Source organism: Kogia breviceps, chromosome 15 (assembly GCF_026419965.1).
Source record: "Kogia breviceps isolate mKogBre1 chromosome 15, mKogBre1 haplotype 1, whole genome shotgun sequence".
NCBI classification, from domain to species: Eukaryota; Metazoa; Chordata; class Mammalia; order Artiodactyla; family Physeteridae; genus Kogia; species Kogia breviceps.
Window position 1 is genome coordinate 79,648,535 of NC_081324.1, and position 18,223 is coordinate 79,666,757.

Sequence of the window (18,223 nt, forward strand, 5' to 3'; positions counted from 1 at the left end):
GGGACTCCCCCAATATCTTTGATTTTTCTTGCCCATATGCGAACTCACCAACATCTGGTATGATGTGCCATATTGGAAGCGGTGGCCCACACCTCTCTCTCCAAGTCCTGGCCTGTGTTTACAGCTGCCTGCGTGAAATATTCACTTGCAGATCACTCCAGCAGCTCAGACTCAGCATTTCCAAACCCAGCTCGTCATCTTTGACGTCTGCTCAAATCCACTGCATCCTTGCTTCTCAAGTTCTCTCCAGGGCCAGCTGCACGGGCACTATCTGAGAGCACATGGGTGCACAATCTCAGGTCCTGCCACGGACCAGCTGAATAGGATGTGCATGTTTAGCCATTCCCAGGTGATGTGTGTGCACATTAATATTTGACAAGCATTGGTCTACATATTGATTCTCTGTGTTTTATTAATGGCACCAGCATTTTACCAATTACACAAGTCTTAAAGCTTTGCAATTATTTAAATCCCAGGAATAACTATCCACTAGCCTTCTCCCAAACCAAGATTTCTGTGGGACTGAGATCTCAGTGAAACAGGTAAAAATAGTAATAATAATAATGATAATGATGATAATATAACTGATATTGATGTGTTTCAGTTGAATGTCTGTGACGATGCCATTACACGCATAATTTCACTTCAATACTTTTTTTTTTTTTTTTTTTTTGCTGCGTTGGGTCTTCGTTACTGCACACGGGCTTTCTCTAGTTGCAGCGAGCGGGGGCTACTCTTCCTTGCGGTGCGCGGGCTTCTCGTTGTCGTGGCTTCCCTTGTTGCGGAGCACGGGCTCTAGGCACGTGGGCTTCAGTAGTTGTGGCACGTGGGCTCAGTAGTTGTGGCTCACGGGCTTAGTTGCTCCACGGCATGTGGGATCTTCCCAGACCAGGGCTCGAACCTGTGTCCCCTGCATTGATAGGCGGATTCTTAACCACTGCGCCACCAGGGAAGTCCCTCACTTCAATAAATATGTATAGAGCTCTTGCTCAATGCCTGCCTCAATGCTAAGCTATGATGTAACACTGAACTAGACTCAGTGCTTACCCTCAAGGAATTCACAGTTGAGAGGAAGGAGACACACATAGACACCGAGTGATAAATAGAGGATACCTTGGAAACCGGAAGAGGGGTCCTAACACAGACTTATGGGGGCAGAGAAGGCTTTCCGGAAAAGGGACATCCAGTTAGACGGAACCTGAAGGATGAGTGGACCCAGCCAGTGAAATCAGGAGAAAGGGCTTCGCAGGGGGGTGGCTTGTGCACACAGTGATAAAGAGCAGGAGGCTTTGGGGGGATTATCCCTGATTTCCAGGTTTGTGACTTGCAGGGAAATCACTTCACCCCTCTTGCCTCATTTGCCTCAACTCTAAGTTGGGAATAACAGATTTTCCCTTCTCAGAGTCATTGTGAAAAGTAAATAAAAATGAGTACGGTTCAGAACTGCAGCTACTTGGTTCCCATAAGTACTGATTAATTATAAATTGTCAGCAACCAGAGCTTGGACCTTAGTTACAGAAAAAATAATCATGGTGTAGTAGGTCTAATGAGGGCCTCCCAAAAGATACATCCATGTCAAATCCTTGGAACCAGTGAATATGACTTTATTTGGAAAAAAGGACTTTGCAGGTGTAATTAAGGACCTGGAGATTAGATCATCCTGGATTTTCTGGGTGGGCCCAAAATCCAAGCATAATTGTCTTCACAAGGAGAAGAGAAGAACAGAAAGGGGAGAAGGCCATGTGAAGATGGAGGCAGAGGTACAGCCATGAGCCGGGGAACGTCTGTTCCCCACCCCCCCCAGAAGCCGAAAGAGGCAAGGAAAGAGCCTCCCCTAGGGCTTTCAGAGGGAGTGTGGCCCTGCCAACACCTTGATTTTGGATTCCTGGCCTTCAGAACTGTGAGAGAATACAGTTCCGTGGTTCAAGTCGCAAAGCTGTTAACAGCAGTCACAGGAAACGAATACACCTGGTTACCGGTTTTTGAGCCTTCTCTCCACACCAGGTGTGGAGTTCTCCTCGGTGATGCTTTGAAGCAATGCTGTTATTTCTGTTTCATGCTTAAGGAGTGCTAAGCCTCATGGAGGCAAAGCGACTCACGCTCAGTCATTCATTCACTAAATACTGACCCACCTCTTAACTGACCAGACGCTCTACTGGGTACTGAGGCCAGAGGCGTGAGCAAGGGAGACGCCTTTGCTGAGGTCCAGGGCTTATAAACCTATGTGGGGTTGAATAGTCCCCCAGCCCCAATTCATGTTCCCCCTGAATCTCAGAATGTGATCGTATTTGGAAATAGATTCTTTGCAGATATAATCAATTTATAATGAAGACATACTGGATTAGGGTGACCCCAATCCAGTGACTGCTGTCCTTGTGAGAAATTTGCACCGAGACACACTGGGAGGCCACGTGAGGACCAAGGCAGCGATTGGAGTGATCTTCTACAAGCCAAGGATCGTCAAGGGCTGCTGGCAGCCACCAGCAGCTGGAAGAGGAAAGGAAGTGTCTTCCCCTAAAGCCTTTAGAGAGAGCGTGGCCCTGCTGGCACATGGCTTTCACACTCCTGGTCTCCAGAACTGTGAGATATAAATGCCATCCAGTTTGTGGTAATTTGTTAAAGAAGCCCTAGGAATTGGACGTGCGGCTCCAGCAATGCACATGTCATTGCACGCGGGGAAGCAGCACACGGGCAGCTGTGGTCGCCAGTGAAGTGGGGTGGAGGAGGGCAGGGGGTGCTGGAGCGGGTTCTGAGGCGGGGTAGGAGCTGAGTGTGCAAAGAGAGGGGACATCTGGGCTGGAGGGGACAGAACGTGGAAGGGTTCTGTGGCTTGAGGACGGGACAGGCTGGAGGGATGGACAGAAGGTCAGAGCCCAGAGGAGCACACAGCCAGCAGCGGGGAGCCCGAGCCCGTTCCCTCCCCGCCCTTCCGGCCCGAGGCTTCTCTTGCAGAGGCTGTGGGGTCAGTCTGTCTGTGGCACCTTCTACCCCGCGTTCCCCTCTCCGTTTCCCCCTCCCCACGCCGGTGTCGGAGCAGGAGTCCGAGCTCGCCTTGCCCTTCCTTGAGCGCGGCGCGGGGCGCCGGGAGGAGGCGCAAAAGGCGCTTTGCGAGGCAGCGCCCAGCAGCTTCGGGGCCCTGGAGCCGGCTCGCTGTGAATGGGCTGCAGACAAAGGCATCGCCGCCGACCGAGTACCTGTAATTGGAGCGTCCGCGAGCTCGAGAGGGACAAAACGGAGACGCGTGGCGGCGACTTAGGCGGCCCGTTGCTATGGTTTCCGCGGGGCTGCTAGGGAGGGCGGTTACCGGGCAAAGGAGGAGGGCCCGAGACAAAGGGGGCCGGTACGAGGGAGCGGCCTGGGGCAGGTGTGAGTGTGCGCGGGCGAGGTGGGGAGGAGACCGAGAGGGGGTGAGAGAGAGGGAGGCGGACCGAGGGAGCCGGGAGAGGGGGAGACAGAGAAGGAGACAAAGGGAAAGACCAGTGCGGCGGGGGAGGGAGAGGCAGAGAGAGACCGATAAAGACAGAGAGGCAGAGCCACTGAAGCGTAGGTAGACACAACAGAGACACTTGGAGACAGAGAATTATGGAGAGAGTCATTCACCTATTAGCACCTGCTGTGCGAGATAGGCCTGTTAGCAAGACAGACACCATGCCGACCCCTGGAACTCACGGACCCAGAGAGAGAAACTGATGCAGCCAGAGGGAGATGCTGTCTTCCCTCCTGGAGTAACCAGGTCTTACTCGGAAGGCTGGTGTCCCTCCGAAGCTGGTAACCTCTGGGTCAGGCCATTGCATTCTTCCTCCTGTCTCCAGGCAGTGTCCTGGGAGGGCTGTTTGTAGGCAGCGCCTCCTGGTGGGAGGGCACTGGGCCTCTCCTTTGTAGCTCTCTCATTGGCTGCCCCCCAGGATGCTTGAATCTCCTACCATTACAGTGGACTTGGACAGGTTACTTCATTTAATAATTCTGTAGCTACAAAATGCTTTTCCAGGTGTTACTCGTGTGATCCAGTGTGGTGGGTGTTATCACTACTCCCACTTGACAGGAGTGGAAACTGAGGTCTTAGGGGGTCACACAGTCATTCAGTGGCAAAGTCACTAAGGTCTTCGGATTCCCAAGTGTTCTTCCTTTTGCTTACAGCCCTACCTGGGCAAGGCTTGTTTTGTTTACAGGGAACAAAAACTTACACAAATGAACTCTAGTAGGATGGAGAGTTTATTGGAAGAACAGAGAAGGGACCCAAGGGCAGGACGCAGAGCTGGATCTCACAAGGTTTCCATCGGGGCACTGAACAGAGATCCGAAGCCAAGAAAACCATTCTTCTTTGACTCTTCCTCAAACCACCTAGTGGCTCCTTTCTGCTTTTCTCTGCACATTGGCTCAGCTTACAGGTTCCATAAATGCTAAAAATGACCTTCAAGAAAATCCTCTTTCTTTTCCAGTTGAAAATTTCAAGACAGAACCTGATTGGCTCACTTGAATCAAGTGCACAGTCCTGGTCCAATCAGCTGTGGTCAGAGGGGAGGCTCCGCGCATATAACATGACCAGCTACTTGTGGCCAGCTCTTTAGCATGGGCGGTCAAAACAGCGGGTGTGGACAGGACAGGCACCCTGAGTTACATATATAAACATACTCATTTCTGTCGTGGGGATATGAGGACTAACCTTGCCTGCCTTCAAGGGCTGTTGCGGGAAGGGCATATTTACCAAAGGAGTTTGCAAACTGGCAAGGGCTTCAGAAGGGCCAGTTGTTATTGAGGTTAAAGGGAGCATCTGGAAGATACAATATCCCCCCATCACATCCTTTGCCAAGATCATGGCCCTGACCCGATGGGGCAGCATGGGAGAAAATTATTATTGACGAGGGAATGAAGCAAGGTAAGGGGAACTCAGAGGATGGGTGAGCCATGGTGTATTCCATGATGGAGTGAGAATGGGAAGAGGGGTGCCCTTTGTTCATTAATTCATTCACTCATTTAATAAGCCCTGTGAGCCTACCGTGTGCCAGAACTGTACCAGGTGATGGAGATACATGAAAAAGATGTGGCCTCTGTTCTCCAGGGATGCACGGGGGCTGGGTGATGGGCACATAACCTGCCCATTACTAACTGTCTTGAGGTGAGAGAGAGAATGGGATCAGAAGGGGTCCCCTAACTCAGCCAGAAGTACCAAGGAAGGCCAAGTACCGGTGACTCCAGAAGGACATTTGAAGGATAAGTAGGATTTGGAGAGGCGGACAAGGGTAGGGTTAGAGTGGATGGTGGGCACAGGCATTCTGGAAGAGCCGCGGAAGCATGAGTGTACTTGGGGAAGGTTCAGAGTGCCCCGTGATGGGGGTGCAGGGCGTGTTTGGGGTGGTGTTGGGAGCGATGGCGAACAAGGCCGGAGATCGTTAAGGAGCTACAATATTTGGCCTCTGTCCTAAGGACACTGGGGAGCCACTGGAAGCTTCCAACGGTGGTGCCGTTTCAGACTTGTCTTCTAGAAAGATCACTCTGACTGTAGTGCAGAGTAGATTGAATGGGGTGGGGGGGATGGAGACAGGAAGAGACAGAGGGTGTTTCATAGGACAATTGGGAGATGTTAGGCAGTACCTCAAATGTTAATGCTCTCACACTCCTCCCAGGGAACTTGGCTAAAAATACTGATTACAGGGCTCTTTAGAGAGAGCTCGATTTAGCAGGTCTGAGAAGGGGCCCATGAATCTGCATCTTGTAGATAGTACCCTAGGTCATGGGTAAAAATGGTTCCCAGACCACTCTTTAAGAAACTCTGGTCTAAGGGGCAGGAAGGTACCGTCATGAATCAGGAAGTATCTGAGAAAGATCTTGCTGGTTACCGCTTTGAAACCAAAGACCATTTAATGGCTGTCATGGATTTTTCACAAGAGTGGTTATAATTGGTTCAGCATTATCATTTTACATATATATCATGCTGCACACTCAACCGCCAGCACCTGTTGCTTATAACCAGGGAGTAAGAGACCGCGGGATGCAACTTTGAGAGTTCCTTCTCACCATTTATTACCTGCCTTCCTATCGCCCTCATGTGCTGGGGTAGTGGAGGGAAAGTTGAACTTTGCTGAACACTTTCTGCAGTCTTGCAGTGTCACAGATCTGCTTTGGAATGCCAGCTCCTCCATTTATAAACTGTGTGATTTTGGATGAGAGACTTCACTTCTGTGAGCTTAAGTTGCTTCGATCTGTGACCTCGAAGCTAATTAGATCTTCCTTCATAACATTGAATTGAGGATTAAATGAAAGAACTGAATTAGTTGTTTATACCACTATGAATTCGTGGATCCTGAACATATTTTATGTGTTTAGCTCTGTTGCATTATTCTTATTAATGCTCAAATTATCTCATCTTTGGCTGGTGGGAGACTATTAATATTGGCCCTTGAGTCCTTTGGAAATGACCCTAATATATCAACAGCTTTCTTACCCTCTGGTATGATGATGCTTTCAGACTCATCGTGTACATTTTCTGCCCAAGGCCAGGAGTCAGCCGTTTCTCCTAGGAGCCCTATTTTCTTTGAATAGGAAAATGATATTTGAGACCATAATCTGGGTGTTAGCAGGGCTCATTGGGTTAGCTATTGTTTCCAGGGATTTTAAGAGGACAATTAGAGAATGCATATGTTTTGTGGGAGAAACTGCATCATGTTCATAAATGTATTTCTAATTCACACTTGGGATGTATTGTTTTTATTTTGATTTTATATGTATATCTCTTTTAAGCTGAAAAACCTTAACTCCTAATGACAAGAAATTAGCTTCTTACTTGCTTTTTTGGTAATACAAATATATCATGTTTCAGAAATATACAATAACAAACTAACAATATGATTACTCAAAAAAATTTTATTTAAAAAACATCACCAGGTAGCATTTATTCAGGTGCTCATTTGGTGCCAGGCACTTAATCCTGAAACAAGCCAGGGAGGGAGGTGGGCTTATTATCCCCATTTACTTATGAGAAAATCGAGGCTCAAGAGTCACAAGTCGGTAAGTGATGAAGCCAGTATTTGAACCCCCAAGTCGCTGACTTCATCACTCTCTCTTGCTTTGGGTTTCATTTTTCCCCCTTGCCTTTGGAATTAATAATGTGCCTGCTCTCCAACTGCATGGGCCACCTGGATATTTAATATTCCCAAAGATGACCTGACATTCATTATATGGAAATGCACAGATGAGAGAGAGAGAGACAGACAGAGAGAGGCAAGCCGTTTACTAGCCTAATGTCATTACTAGAATGGAAAGCTTCTTGAGAAACGTGTTGGCTCATACTTTCAAAGTGACAGATTATTGCTTTCTGCTTTATTAGCTGACGGGCTCTGTTTACAGGTGTTGAGTATTTCTCGTCTCCTGCCAGATGTTTTAAGTGGGGCAAGCAAAAGGGAGGGGTCCTCAGGGCCTTGAGAAAAGATGTTATCAGGCACAGGCTTGAACCTACCAGGGGAGTTGTTTTTTTTTTTTTTTTTCAAATTTATTTTTGGCTGCATTGGGTCTTCGTTGCTGCACGTGGGCTTTCTCTAGTTGCGGCGAGCGGGGGCTGCTCTTGTTGCAGAGCACGGGCTCTAGGCTCGCGGGCTTCGGTAGTTGTAACACGCAGGCTCAGTAGTTGTGGCGCGCGGGCTCTAGAGCTCCAGCTCAGTAGTTGTGACGCACTTGCTTAGTTGTTCCGCGGCATGTGGGATCTTTCCGGACCAGGGCTCGAACCCGTGTCCCCTGCATTGGCAGGTGGATTCTTAACCACTGCACCACCAGGGAAGCCCGCTACCAGGGAAGCTTTAAAGGGGTCACTGGCTCCCTACCTTTGGGTGTTCGCTTAAGCCGTTTTTCTCAAATGGAATATCTGCCTGTGACATCATAGTCAGCCTCAGAGACCCAGCCTTTTTTTTTTTTTTTTTTTAAGAGCGTGTACTGGGTTGAATAGTTTCCCCTCAAAATTCATGTCCACCTGGAAACCTCAGAATGTGACTTTATTTGGCAACAGGGTCTTTGCAGATGTGAATGATCAGGCCGCCCAAGATGGCTGTTGTCTTGCTCTCTGTACATCCCTTGGTCAACCAGTGCCTGCTTCACCTACACCCTACCCACAGGCCTGACCTTCCCTCTTAAACATAGAGCCTAATCAGTAAGTGCCTGCATACTTGCCTACGGCCCAGCTAGTGATTGTTCTAATCTTTAGATCAGAACCTCTCCACCACGAGGGTGGGGCGCATGGGGCAGGCAGTGCTCCTCTGCTAGTTTCCATACCTCTCCCCTCCCCCCATAGCAAAGACTGCCGCCATGTCCTGCCTGCGTCCGCAGAACATGTGGGGTGTCGCTCCAGGACCTAGCTTCAGACGTGTAAGATCCCCCATCCATCCAACCGCTGATGTCGCTGTTGCTGACGCTGGGCTCTTTCTTCGGCCTCGAGGCTGGACGAGTACAGGGCTTGCAGGCCAGTGGGGTGCAGCCCAACAGGATGTAAGTAGTTAGAGAGGGTCACAGTGGATTAGCGTGGGCCTTAAGTCCAAAGACTGGTGTCCGTCTAAGAAGAGAAGACACACAGAGGGAGGAAGGCCGTGCAAAGATGGAGGTTGGAGTGATTCTGCAGCGTGTGCCACGGAAAGCCAGAGCCGCCGGAAGCTGCAAGAGGCAAGGAAAGATCCTCCCCTAGGGGCTTCGAGGGACCATGGCCCTGCTGCCACCTCGATTTCAGATATGTAGCCTCCAGCGCTGTGAGGGAGTAGCTTTCTGTTGTTTTAAGTCACCGGTGTGGTATTGGTTACCGCAGCCCTAGGAGACACAAACAGCACCCGACCCCGCACTGGGGCAGGAAGACGACTGGGGAGGATGAGGAGGATCGGGGAGGATGGTCGGGGGCTTCCTGGTGAGAGTGGCAGGCGGGAGGGGACAGGAAAAGGGCATTCTAGGCAGGGGGGCGACCCCATCAAAGTCCAGGAGAGGAGACGCAGCCGGGGTAGGCAAGGAGCTGCACGCGGGGCAGCCTTTCTAGAACGGTGCCAAGACTATTGTGAGATGAGGCTGCGGAGGCGGGCAGAGCCCAGAGCACACGGGGTCTTGCAGGCCAGCCGAGAAACTTGGGGGTTTCATGCGGGGACCAGGGAGCATTTGAGGGGAGACAGGGGAGAGACACGGCGATGACATGGGCAGGCCTGAAGGTTCTGGAGGGTGAGCTTCCTGCGGGGCTGGCTTCTCCTCTCATTGGAATTCAGTCTGGCACCCACAGGAGACACGACATTTCCTCCCCAGGTGGGGCCCCCCCTCTGGGCCACCCCCAGGCCCACCCTGCACGGAGGTGAGCGAGGGGGGGGCGTTAATAAAGCCAAGTGTTTCTCCGGCTCCTGGCTTGACTCCGTCAGACTCAGCCGGAAGTCCATTCAGCCGGCAGCCTCCGACCTTTATTTTGTCATTTCCTAAGGTTCTGCTTTAATAACTCTTTCTAGCCAAGACAGCCGAGGCAGGGACCCCCGCTGCCCTCTCAGGAGGGGGGAAGCGAGGTGCGAGGTGGGGATATTCGCTTTATCTCCAAGGACACTGAGGGATCTTTCCAGACCCATTTTAATTGGTAGTTCTGAGACGTCCAGGACACACCTGGGGTAATTTCCCTTCTGGAGAGAAGAGGGAAGGAGGAGCGTCCAGGGGAGGAGGAGGGGCTGGCCCAGCCCCCAGGGCCATTGGCCCAGCTTCCTGTCAGTCATCTTTAGCTCCAACCTTGCCCCTCTCTCTACTGTCTGCCCTTCTCTCTCCAGCTCTGGGTTCTCTCCACCCCTGTCCCTCCTCTTCCCCTCAGTCCTGCTCTGATACTGGTCAAAAAGAGTGAGAGGACCTCATGGCAGGTGACGCAGATTCTCTCAGCCAAACTGGAGGTGGTCTCCTCTGAATTCTCTTCTCGACTAAACCCTGACTTTGGGACTTTAATGTTCCTTCCCGTGTTTCGCAAGACTCCCGCTCAGTCTGTTTAGCCACGTGCACCGGTGACCCTGGGTATCTGATTGGGTTCCTCAGCCTCCACCATCCCCCAGGTGAGGTCTGATCACCCTGTCCTTCATCCCACAAGAATCCTAATGTAGCCAGACTCCTGGCCCTGATGTTTTTCCTGAGTGACTTTCCATCCGCTGACCTCCACCCTGCTCCTTGGCTATAAATTCCCACTTTTCCTTGTATTTGGAGCTGAGCCCAATCTCTCTTCCCTACTGCAAAATCCCATTGCAGGGGTCCCTGTTCCTACCCGGTAGTCCCCCTGAATAAAGTCTGCCTTACCATTCTTTATCACAGATCAGGGATGTTTGTTGAATAGATACTGGAGCTGGACAGAATTTAACCCAGTGGTTAAGTGAGGAGGCTCTACCTCGGAACAGCTGGTTTTGCATCCCACCTGTGCCGCTTTCTAGCTGGGTGACCTTGGACACGTGGTCAACCTCTCTGTGCCTCAGTTTTCTACTCTGCCAAATGGGGCTAAGCCTACCACCTGTAGCTGTTGGGATAGGAGGATGCTTAGTCTAGTGTCGTGCAGAGCCTAAGTGCCAAATAAACGTTATCTAGTCTTCGTAAGGATTGCTGCTTTTGTTTCTGGGAATGAAGGATGGTTGAATGAAACAAACACTCAGAGACGAGGAGACCTAGGCTTGAATTCCCGCTTTGCTTCTTACTCTCTCAGTGACCCAGGGTTAGCTAATTTAACTTTTCTGGCCTCAGTTTCCTCATCTTTAAAATGGAAACAAACATACCTAACTCTCAAAGGTGTGCAGGTGAGGATGAAAGATACTGTTGAGAAAATCCTTGGCACTTAGGAGCTCGATAACTGGTTGGCTCTACCACTTACTGTGCCGAGGTCAAATGACACTCCCTCTCCCACCTTAGTTTCCTCATCTAGAAAATGGGGATAGTAACAGTACCTATCTAAAAAGCTTGCTGTGAGGATTCAAGGATTTATTTTAAGCAAGGCTCTCGGAATAGTATCGGACACTATTAAATATTATAATTATTATTCCTATTATTAGTCTTCCTTGTACTAATAAAATTTGAAAGCCACTATTTATTAAGCACTTAACTGTGTGCCGGGCCCTGTGCATTACAGCCCTATGTATTAGGAGTTCTTATCAGCCCCACTTTACAGAAGAGCAAACTGAGGCTTAGAGAGATAAGATCACTTGTCCGAGGACACCCTGCCTGGAAGTGGCAGTTACTCTCACTGTCATCCCAAGAATGAATAGTGGTCTGGAGATGCGGGAGCAGCCACCAGAAGCCAACAGCATAGCCATCCTCGTGGTTCAGTGCTCCAAAGGTCCCCCACCCCCAGGGAAAACTGGGCTGCGGGTGAAGCCCAGCTGAGCTGATGGATGAGCAGAGACAGCTCCTGCTGCAGTGTAAACACAGAGAAATATAGGTCAGTTCCAGCAACCAACCCTCCTGACCACCCCCCCCCATGCTTGTTTTACCCCGAAGCCAGTCTTGTCAACTTGATCTTCTGCCCTGAACTTGAGCTGTCCTTGGGAAGTTCCTGTGTTTCGTGAATTATGCAGACTTAACAAAATGTGTGCTCCACAGATTAAAGACTCCATTCTCCTTACTGGAAGGCCTTTCTTTCCTCCGCTAGATTTTCCCTCTCTTGTTCTCTAAGCCTATTTTTCAGCCACCCTGCAGAGCATCTTCTCTCTTCTTGCTCTTAACAATGCAACTTGTGGTTCCACTGCTCTGTGCTAGGAGCGCTGCAGATTCTTTCCCATTAACTAAAAACACTTTGGGGAATCCCAAGGGGTCCCGGATGAGCTTCTGGGAATTTCCCTGGGCAAGTTGAGTGGATTGGAACTCAGCATGGCTGGCTCTGATAAGAGGGGTCCAATCAGTAGTGTCGTGGTAACTTGGCTCTTCAATAAAAAAGAAAGGCCTTGATTTGTAGCATTTGCCAATTTCCATGGTGTAAATGCTCCCACCATGGTGGATTTCACGGTCCCAGTGCGTTGTCACTGAACGTGAACTTGGGAAGGGACAACCTGCTCTCACAAGCTGGTACAAGCTGGCTCCAGCACACGACCGTGTTCACTTCCCACGAGTGGGGGAGAGGCAGTTATCATTTTGGTCTAGGTTTGGGTTCTGATCGTGCCACTGAGGAGCTGTGTGAACCTGGGTGACTTACTTAACTTCTCGGAGCTTCAGTTCCTCATCTGCAGACGGGCACACTCATAGGATTTCTGTCTGTGGTTGTGGTCAAGGTTAAATGAATTGAAGTACGTAAAGTGTCTAGCACCTAATCTGATACACAGAGCTCAGTAAATGGTATCTGTGAAGGGCTTGTGTCAGGGTAGCCCAGGTGTAGCTATAAGAAGATGTAACCCCAAACCTCAGCGTCTTAACGTAACAAAACTTGATTTCTCAGTCATGTTGTGTGACAAAGGCATATTGGCAGGAGGTCTGCTCTCACCCTAGCCTTTCAGGAAAGCAGGTTAATGGAGGCTCCATGTTGACGTATTTTCATGATCCTCGCCGCAGGAAGGAGAGGAATGAGCTGAAATACGCTCTCTTTTAAACCTTTTGCCCAGAAGTGGCACTCATCACTTCCGCTCACATTTTATTAGCTAAAGCAAGCAGGTGGATTTACCGAAATTCAAGAGGGTGGAGAACAGTAATCCAACTATGTGCCTGGAAAGAGAACCCCAAATTCTTGGTAAACAGCCTTAAAGATTAGCATGATCTCTTATATATCATTTTCTCTGTCACTAATTTTTTTCATTAAGTAACTAAAACTGAGCAGAGAGAGTGAATGGGAAGCCCAGGCCACCCAAATTACCAGCTGGGGAACCTTGGGCAAATTACTGAACCTCTATGGCCTCGGTTTTCTCACCTGTAACATGGGGAAACAGATCCTTCATTTCTCATAGTTGTAGTGAGGATTACCTGGGTCAATAGGCATAGTCATTGTAAGCGCTGTATTAGGTATAAACCATCATTATTATTAACCCACGACAATCCTATGATGTTGGTACTACCATCACCTCTTTTTTGCAGATGAGGGAACTGAGGCTCAAAGGAGTGGTTTCCCTTGTCTGATGTCACACAGATGGGAGGTAACCACATCAGGATTGGAGTTTACAGCTGTCTGATCCCAATGACTCCACTTTTGAGGGGCCTGGCCCTTTTTTGAGAGGAGCCACCAGCCCCCCCCCCCCCATTGTGTCTGGCCCCGGAGGGATGTTGTTGGCTGCGTCTGGGGGTTCTTCCATAGACCAGGGATCGTGGTAGCTAAACGAAGCAAGAGGTACACACTCTTTACAGTGCTAGCACACGCAGGTGGTCGCTGCCTTGCTTAGAGTAAATGTCTCAGTTAACGCAGAAGACCTCTTTTTGTTCCATAGCTGCAGGTGAGTTTGCCTTTTGGATCAGTGAATTGTGGACGGTCAGCAAGGAAGTCTACCTGCGAATCAACAGCCAAGGTGCCTTTTGGTGCAGGTGTGTGTGTGCTCCAAACGGGGCTGTGGGCGTGGGGAACGGACTAGAGTCAGGTTCAAATATTTTGATTCAATCCTTGCTAAGACACATTTCACATCACAACCAGCACGTGGCCTTGTGTGCACAGGTGTGTGCACGCACACACGCCGTCGCGCACACGCGCCGTCACGCACACGCGCCGTCGCGCACACAGGCACACACATAACTGTTATACGAGGATATTTTCCATTCCATTCCATTCAGAAGTGCTGGTTTCAGTGCACTAATTTCACGGCACCGGGAATGGGTTGCAGCGCTCACTTTGAAAAACGTTGGACTAAACTGTGACTGCCCAGCTCCTGTGTTGGGACACTTGGATATGCTGGGAAGGTATGATATGTCGCCATGGGGTAGTAAAAAAATTAATAAAGAGATATTCCATATACCGCACGTTTTTTATCCACTCATCTTTAGGGTGTTCAGGTCTTACACATACAGTCACTCCCAGATGAAGATGCAGAACATCTGCGGTCCCCTAGGAGGCCCCATCATGTCTCTTTCCGTGAACACTCCACTCTCAGAGGTGATCAACTCTTCCGACTTCTAACACTTTTAGATTCATTTTGCCTGTTTTTGAACTTCATATAAAATGGAGCCATGCTGTGTGTATTGTTTTATCTTCTCTTGGTCATCATCGTCAGTGAGAATCATCCGTTTTACCGCATGAAGCAGCAGTTTATCCTTTTTTATTGCTGCCTAGCGTTCTGTGGTACGAATGTGCCACAGTTTATTTATCTGTTCTTCTATTAATAGACACCTGGGTTGTTTCCAGTTTGGGGCTATTATAAATAAAACATGTACAAGTCTTTGTGTGAACATATGTTTTCATTTCTCTTGGGTAAATTGCTAGGAATGAGTTTCTTTGGGTTACAAGGTAGATAGATGCAAGTTTGATTTTATAAGACACTTCCAGATCTTTTCTAAAAATCGTTGTACGCTCTGTATCCCGATTTGGAATGTTTCAAAGTTTTGGTTGTTCCTCATCCTAGCCAATGTTTTATGTTGGTTAGATTTTTAAGAAACCATTTTGATGGGCATTCAGTGTTTTTTGTTTTTCTAATCTGGTTTTAATTTGCATTTCCCTGATGACTAATGACATTAGATTCATTTTCATGCACTAATTGCTTATTTGTATATCTTCCTTTGTGGAGTATCTGTTTAAGAGTTTTGACCATTTAAAAAATTAGATTATTTTTTCTTTTTATTATTGAGTTGTAGGAGTTTCTTTTATATTCTGGATACAAGGACTTTATCAGATACATGTATTGTAACCATTTTCTTTCACTTTATGCCTTCCCTATTAAGTTCCTTAAGGGTGTCTTTTGAATGAACAGAAGTTTAAAATTTTTATGACATCCAGTTTATGAATTTTAAAAAATGTATGCTTAGTGCTTCTTGTGTCTTAAGAACTGTTTGCTTATTATAACATATTCTCCCATGTTCCCTTCTAGAAGCTTTATAGTTTTAACTCTTACATTTAGACCTATGACTCACCTTAAAATTAATTTTTTGTATGGTATGATATAGGAATTGAGATTCACTTTTTTCATATGAGTATCTAGTTATTTCAGCACCATTTGTCAAAAAGACTCCTTTTCCATAGAATTGCTTTGGTGTTTTTGTAGAGAAACAATTGACTATAACATGTGAGTCTATTTCTAGAATCATTTTTCTGTTGCATTGATACGTTTTTCTTTTCTTTTCCATCATTCTATCATATTATATTGATTACTGTTACTTTATAATAATCAAGTAATGTAAGTTTTTCTTCAAGATTGTCTTGGCTTTCCTAGATTATGTGTCCTCCCCAAACTCATATGTTGAGGTCCTGACCCAAAGTACTTCAGAATGTGACTTTATTGAGGGATGGGGTCTTTGTAGTGGTTAGCAAGTTAAAATGAGATCTGTAGGGTGGGCCGTAATCCAATATGACTTGTGTCCTTTGAAAAGGGGGAATTTGGATGTGGACAGGCACACAGGGAGAATACCTCATGAAAAGGAAGGCAGAGATCAGGGTGATGCTTCTACAAACCAAGGAATATCAAAGATGGCCTGCAAACCACCAGAAGCTACGGGAGAGGCATGGGACAGATTTTCTCTCCCAGGCCTCAGAAAGAACCAATCCTGCCAACACCTCAGTCTTGGACTCCAAGCCTCCGGAACTGTGACACAATAAGTGTTTGTTGTTTAAGCCACCCAGCGTGTGGTACTTTGTTGCAGCAGCCCAAGCAAACTAATACATAGGTGTTTTGCTTTTTCATGGAATTTTAGAATCAGCTTGTCAGTTTCTTCAGTCTGAGATTTTGGTTGGGCTTGCAGTCAATTTGGGGAGAATGGGCATCTTAACGACATTATGTCTCTGACCCAGGATCATGGTATGTCATTTCCATTTACTCAAGGCATCTTTAATTTCCCTTAATAGTCTTCTTTAGTTTTCAGCAACTTACACATTTTTAATTAAATTTATTCCTAATTATTATATCTTTGCTGATGCTTTTGTAAATCCCATTGTATTTCTAATTTTGTTTTCCAATTATTTCTTACTAGCAGAAATGAAATTTATTTTTATTATGTATTGACTTGTATCCTGTGACTTTACTAAATTCACTTACTCTAGTAGAATTTTTGGTGTGAATTTAATAGGGTTTTCTACATGTACAATCAGGTTGTCTGTCATGGCTGCAGTTTGTTTAAAATAATTGGCCGTAGAGTGTAGCAGTGACTCCTCCTATGACCTAGGTTAGACGTCTCGTCTCTCTGAACTTCGGAGGTCCTTACCTATAGAGGAAGGTTATTACGTGGACTGGTCTTTGAGATTCCTTTCAGATCTAAGATGATAAGGGACCTGGCTCTGCCATTTGCTTGTTCGTGATCCTGGGCAAAACACTAGATCTCTACAAACCTCGATTTCCTCATTGGTAAAATGGGCTGAATCATAGTAAATTAGCCATGTCACAGAGTAGTTTTAAGGCACCAATGAAACAAAGCCTGTGATCAGGACACTGCGAAGATTGCAAGCACTCTGTAATTTACACATTGTGGTATAGTAAAATATAGATTTGGCTTTGTCCCTGGTTCCTGGTCCAGAGCTTAAAAAACCCTTGGAATTTCCTAAGTGATAGCAGTACCTCTTGTTATTCCTAACTTTCTGCCCCTTTCTAGACACTGGAGTAGTTGATAATGAGGTGACTCAGGGTGGGACCCCTAGATAGATTCAGGATAGGGGCTGGTCATCAGAAAGACCAAACTCGTGGTTAAAGGGTGGGAACTTTCAGCTCCCCCAATCCCTGGGGATGGGAGGGGCCTGAAGATTCGGTTATAAACGCTCTTGAATAGTTGGGGTGAACACACCCCCACGCTGGGAGTGGGGGGCGCCCCGACTGCACAGGCACAGAAGCTCCTGGGCTCCTTCCGGGCCTCACTCTATGTACCTCTTCATCTGGTTGTTCTTTTGCAGCCTTTATGGTGACCTCTAAGAGCAAGCATAGCAATTTCCTGAGTTCTGTGTCTAGCGAGCTGTCAGACCTGAGGAAGGGGTCTTGGGAACCCTTGAGTTTGTAGCTGGTCGCACAGAAGTGTGGGTAGCCTGTGGGTGGCGTTAGAGTTGATTGTTGGACACCCAGGTGGTGTCAGAGAGTCGGAGAACTGGAGAACTGGTCGTTGGTGTTGGAAAAAGACAACATACCTATTAATGATAATGACGCTGTTAGTCATACTAGTGATGGCACTGTAGGGCTCTTCAGCTCGCAGAGCACTTGTACCTTCTCTGTCTCACGTGCTCACCACAAGGGCCTGTGAGGTCGGCAGAGCTGAGGCTATTAACCTCACTGTATTGATGAGTAATTACAGGCTCCGGAGGTTAAGTGACAAGTCTAGGGTGATTCAGCGCGTAGGAAGCGAGGCTGTGACCCGGTTTTCTGACCTTGAGCCCTGTGTTTGCACACGTAAGGACAGGTTGGGCTGTCCCCAGCACCTGGGGACATCATCACCGAGCATGCTCTGAGATGTGGGTGTGTGTGGGTCGGGGGGGGGGGCTTCCCTAAAGCCACCAGCTTAGGACCATGGTTCTCAGACTGAAGTGTACCTCAGAATTTCCAGGGGAACATGTCAAAACGCAGTTGCCTGGGCTCCGCACTCGTAGGTCTGAGTGACGGCCCAGGAAGGGCTATCAGGGATTTTAAACACCCAAGTGATTCTGGTACAGTCCCCCCCTCTGACCAGAAGCCTTGCTTTAGGCAACAGTTCTCAGCCCAGGCTGCACAGGAGAGTCCCCAGGGGAGCTTTTGAAACTTGTGCCACCCGGCCCTCCCCTCGCCCTCCCCCCGCCGCCCCCAGAGCTCCAGGATCAGGACCCCTGGCGAGTGCTGCGCACCCCAGATGAAGCTGACCGGCAGACCCACCCGCGCGTCCCCTGCGTCTGCTCCTCCTCTGTGACTTTGTAGAACTCTCGTTTTATGTCTCTGTGAGTCATTTTGTTTGAATCCCCTGTGCTTCTGTCTCTGTCCTTCTGTGTTTGTCCTTCTTTAGTCCATCTGTGTCTCCCTGACAGCCTCTCTCTCTCCACTCTGTCTCTCTGTTTTCTGTGTCCCCTCTCTGGGGGATGTCTCTGAGTCTCCGCTTCTCTCTGTCCCTCCCATCCCTGGATCTGTCGCTGGGTGTGTCTCTGCGAGTCTCTGCCTCTGATTCGCCACTGTGTACCATATTCTGTGCTGAGTATGTAGCGGTG

The 18,223-nt window shown here is 48.2% G+C and overlaps 1 pseudogene; it reads left to right on the top strand.

Annotated features, from left to right (window-relative positions):
- The first annotated feature begins 1,748 nt into the window (after positions 1-1,748).
- Positions 1,749-18,223, top strand: part of LOC131742188 (26S proteasome non-ATPase regulatory subunit 5 pseudogene) — a 112,951-nt pseudogene continuing 96,476 nt past the window's right edge.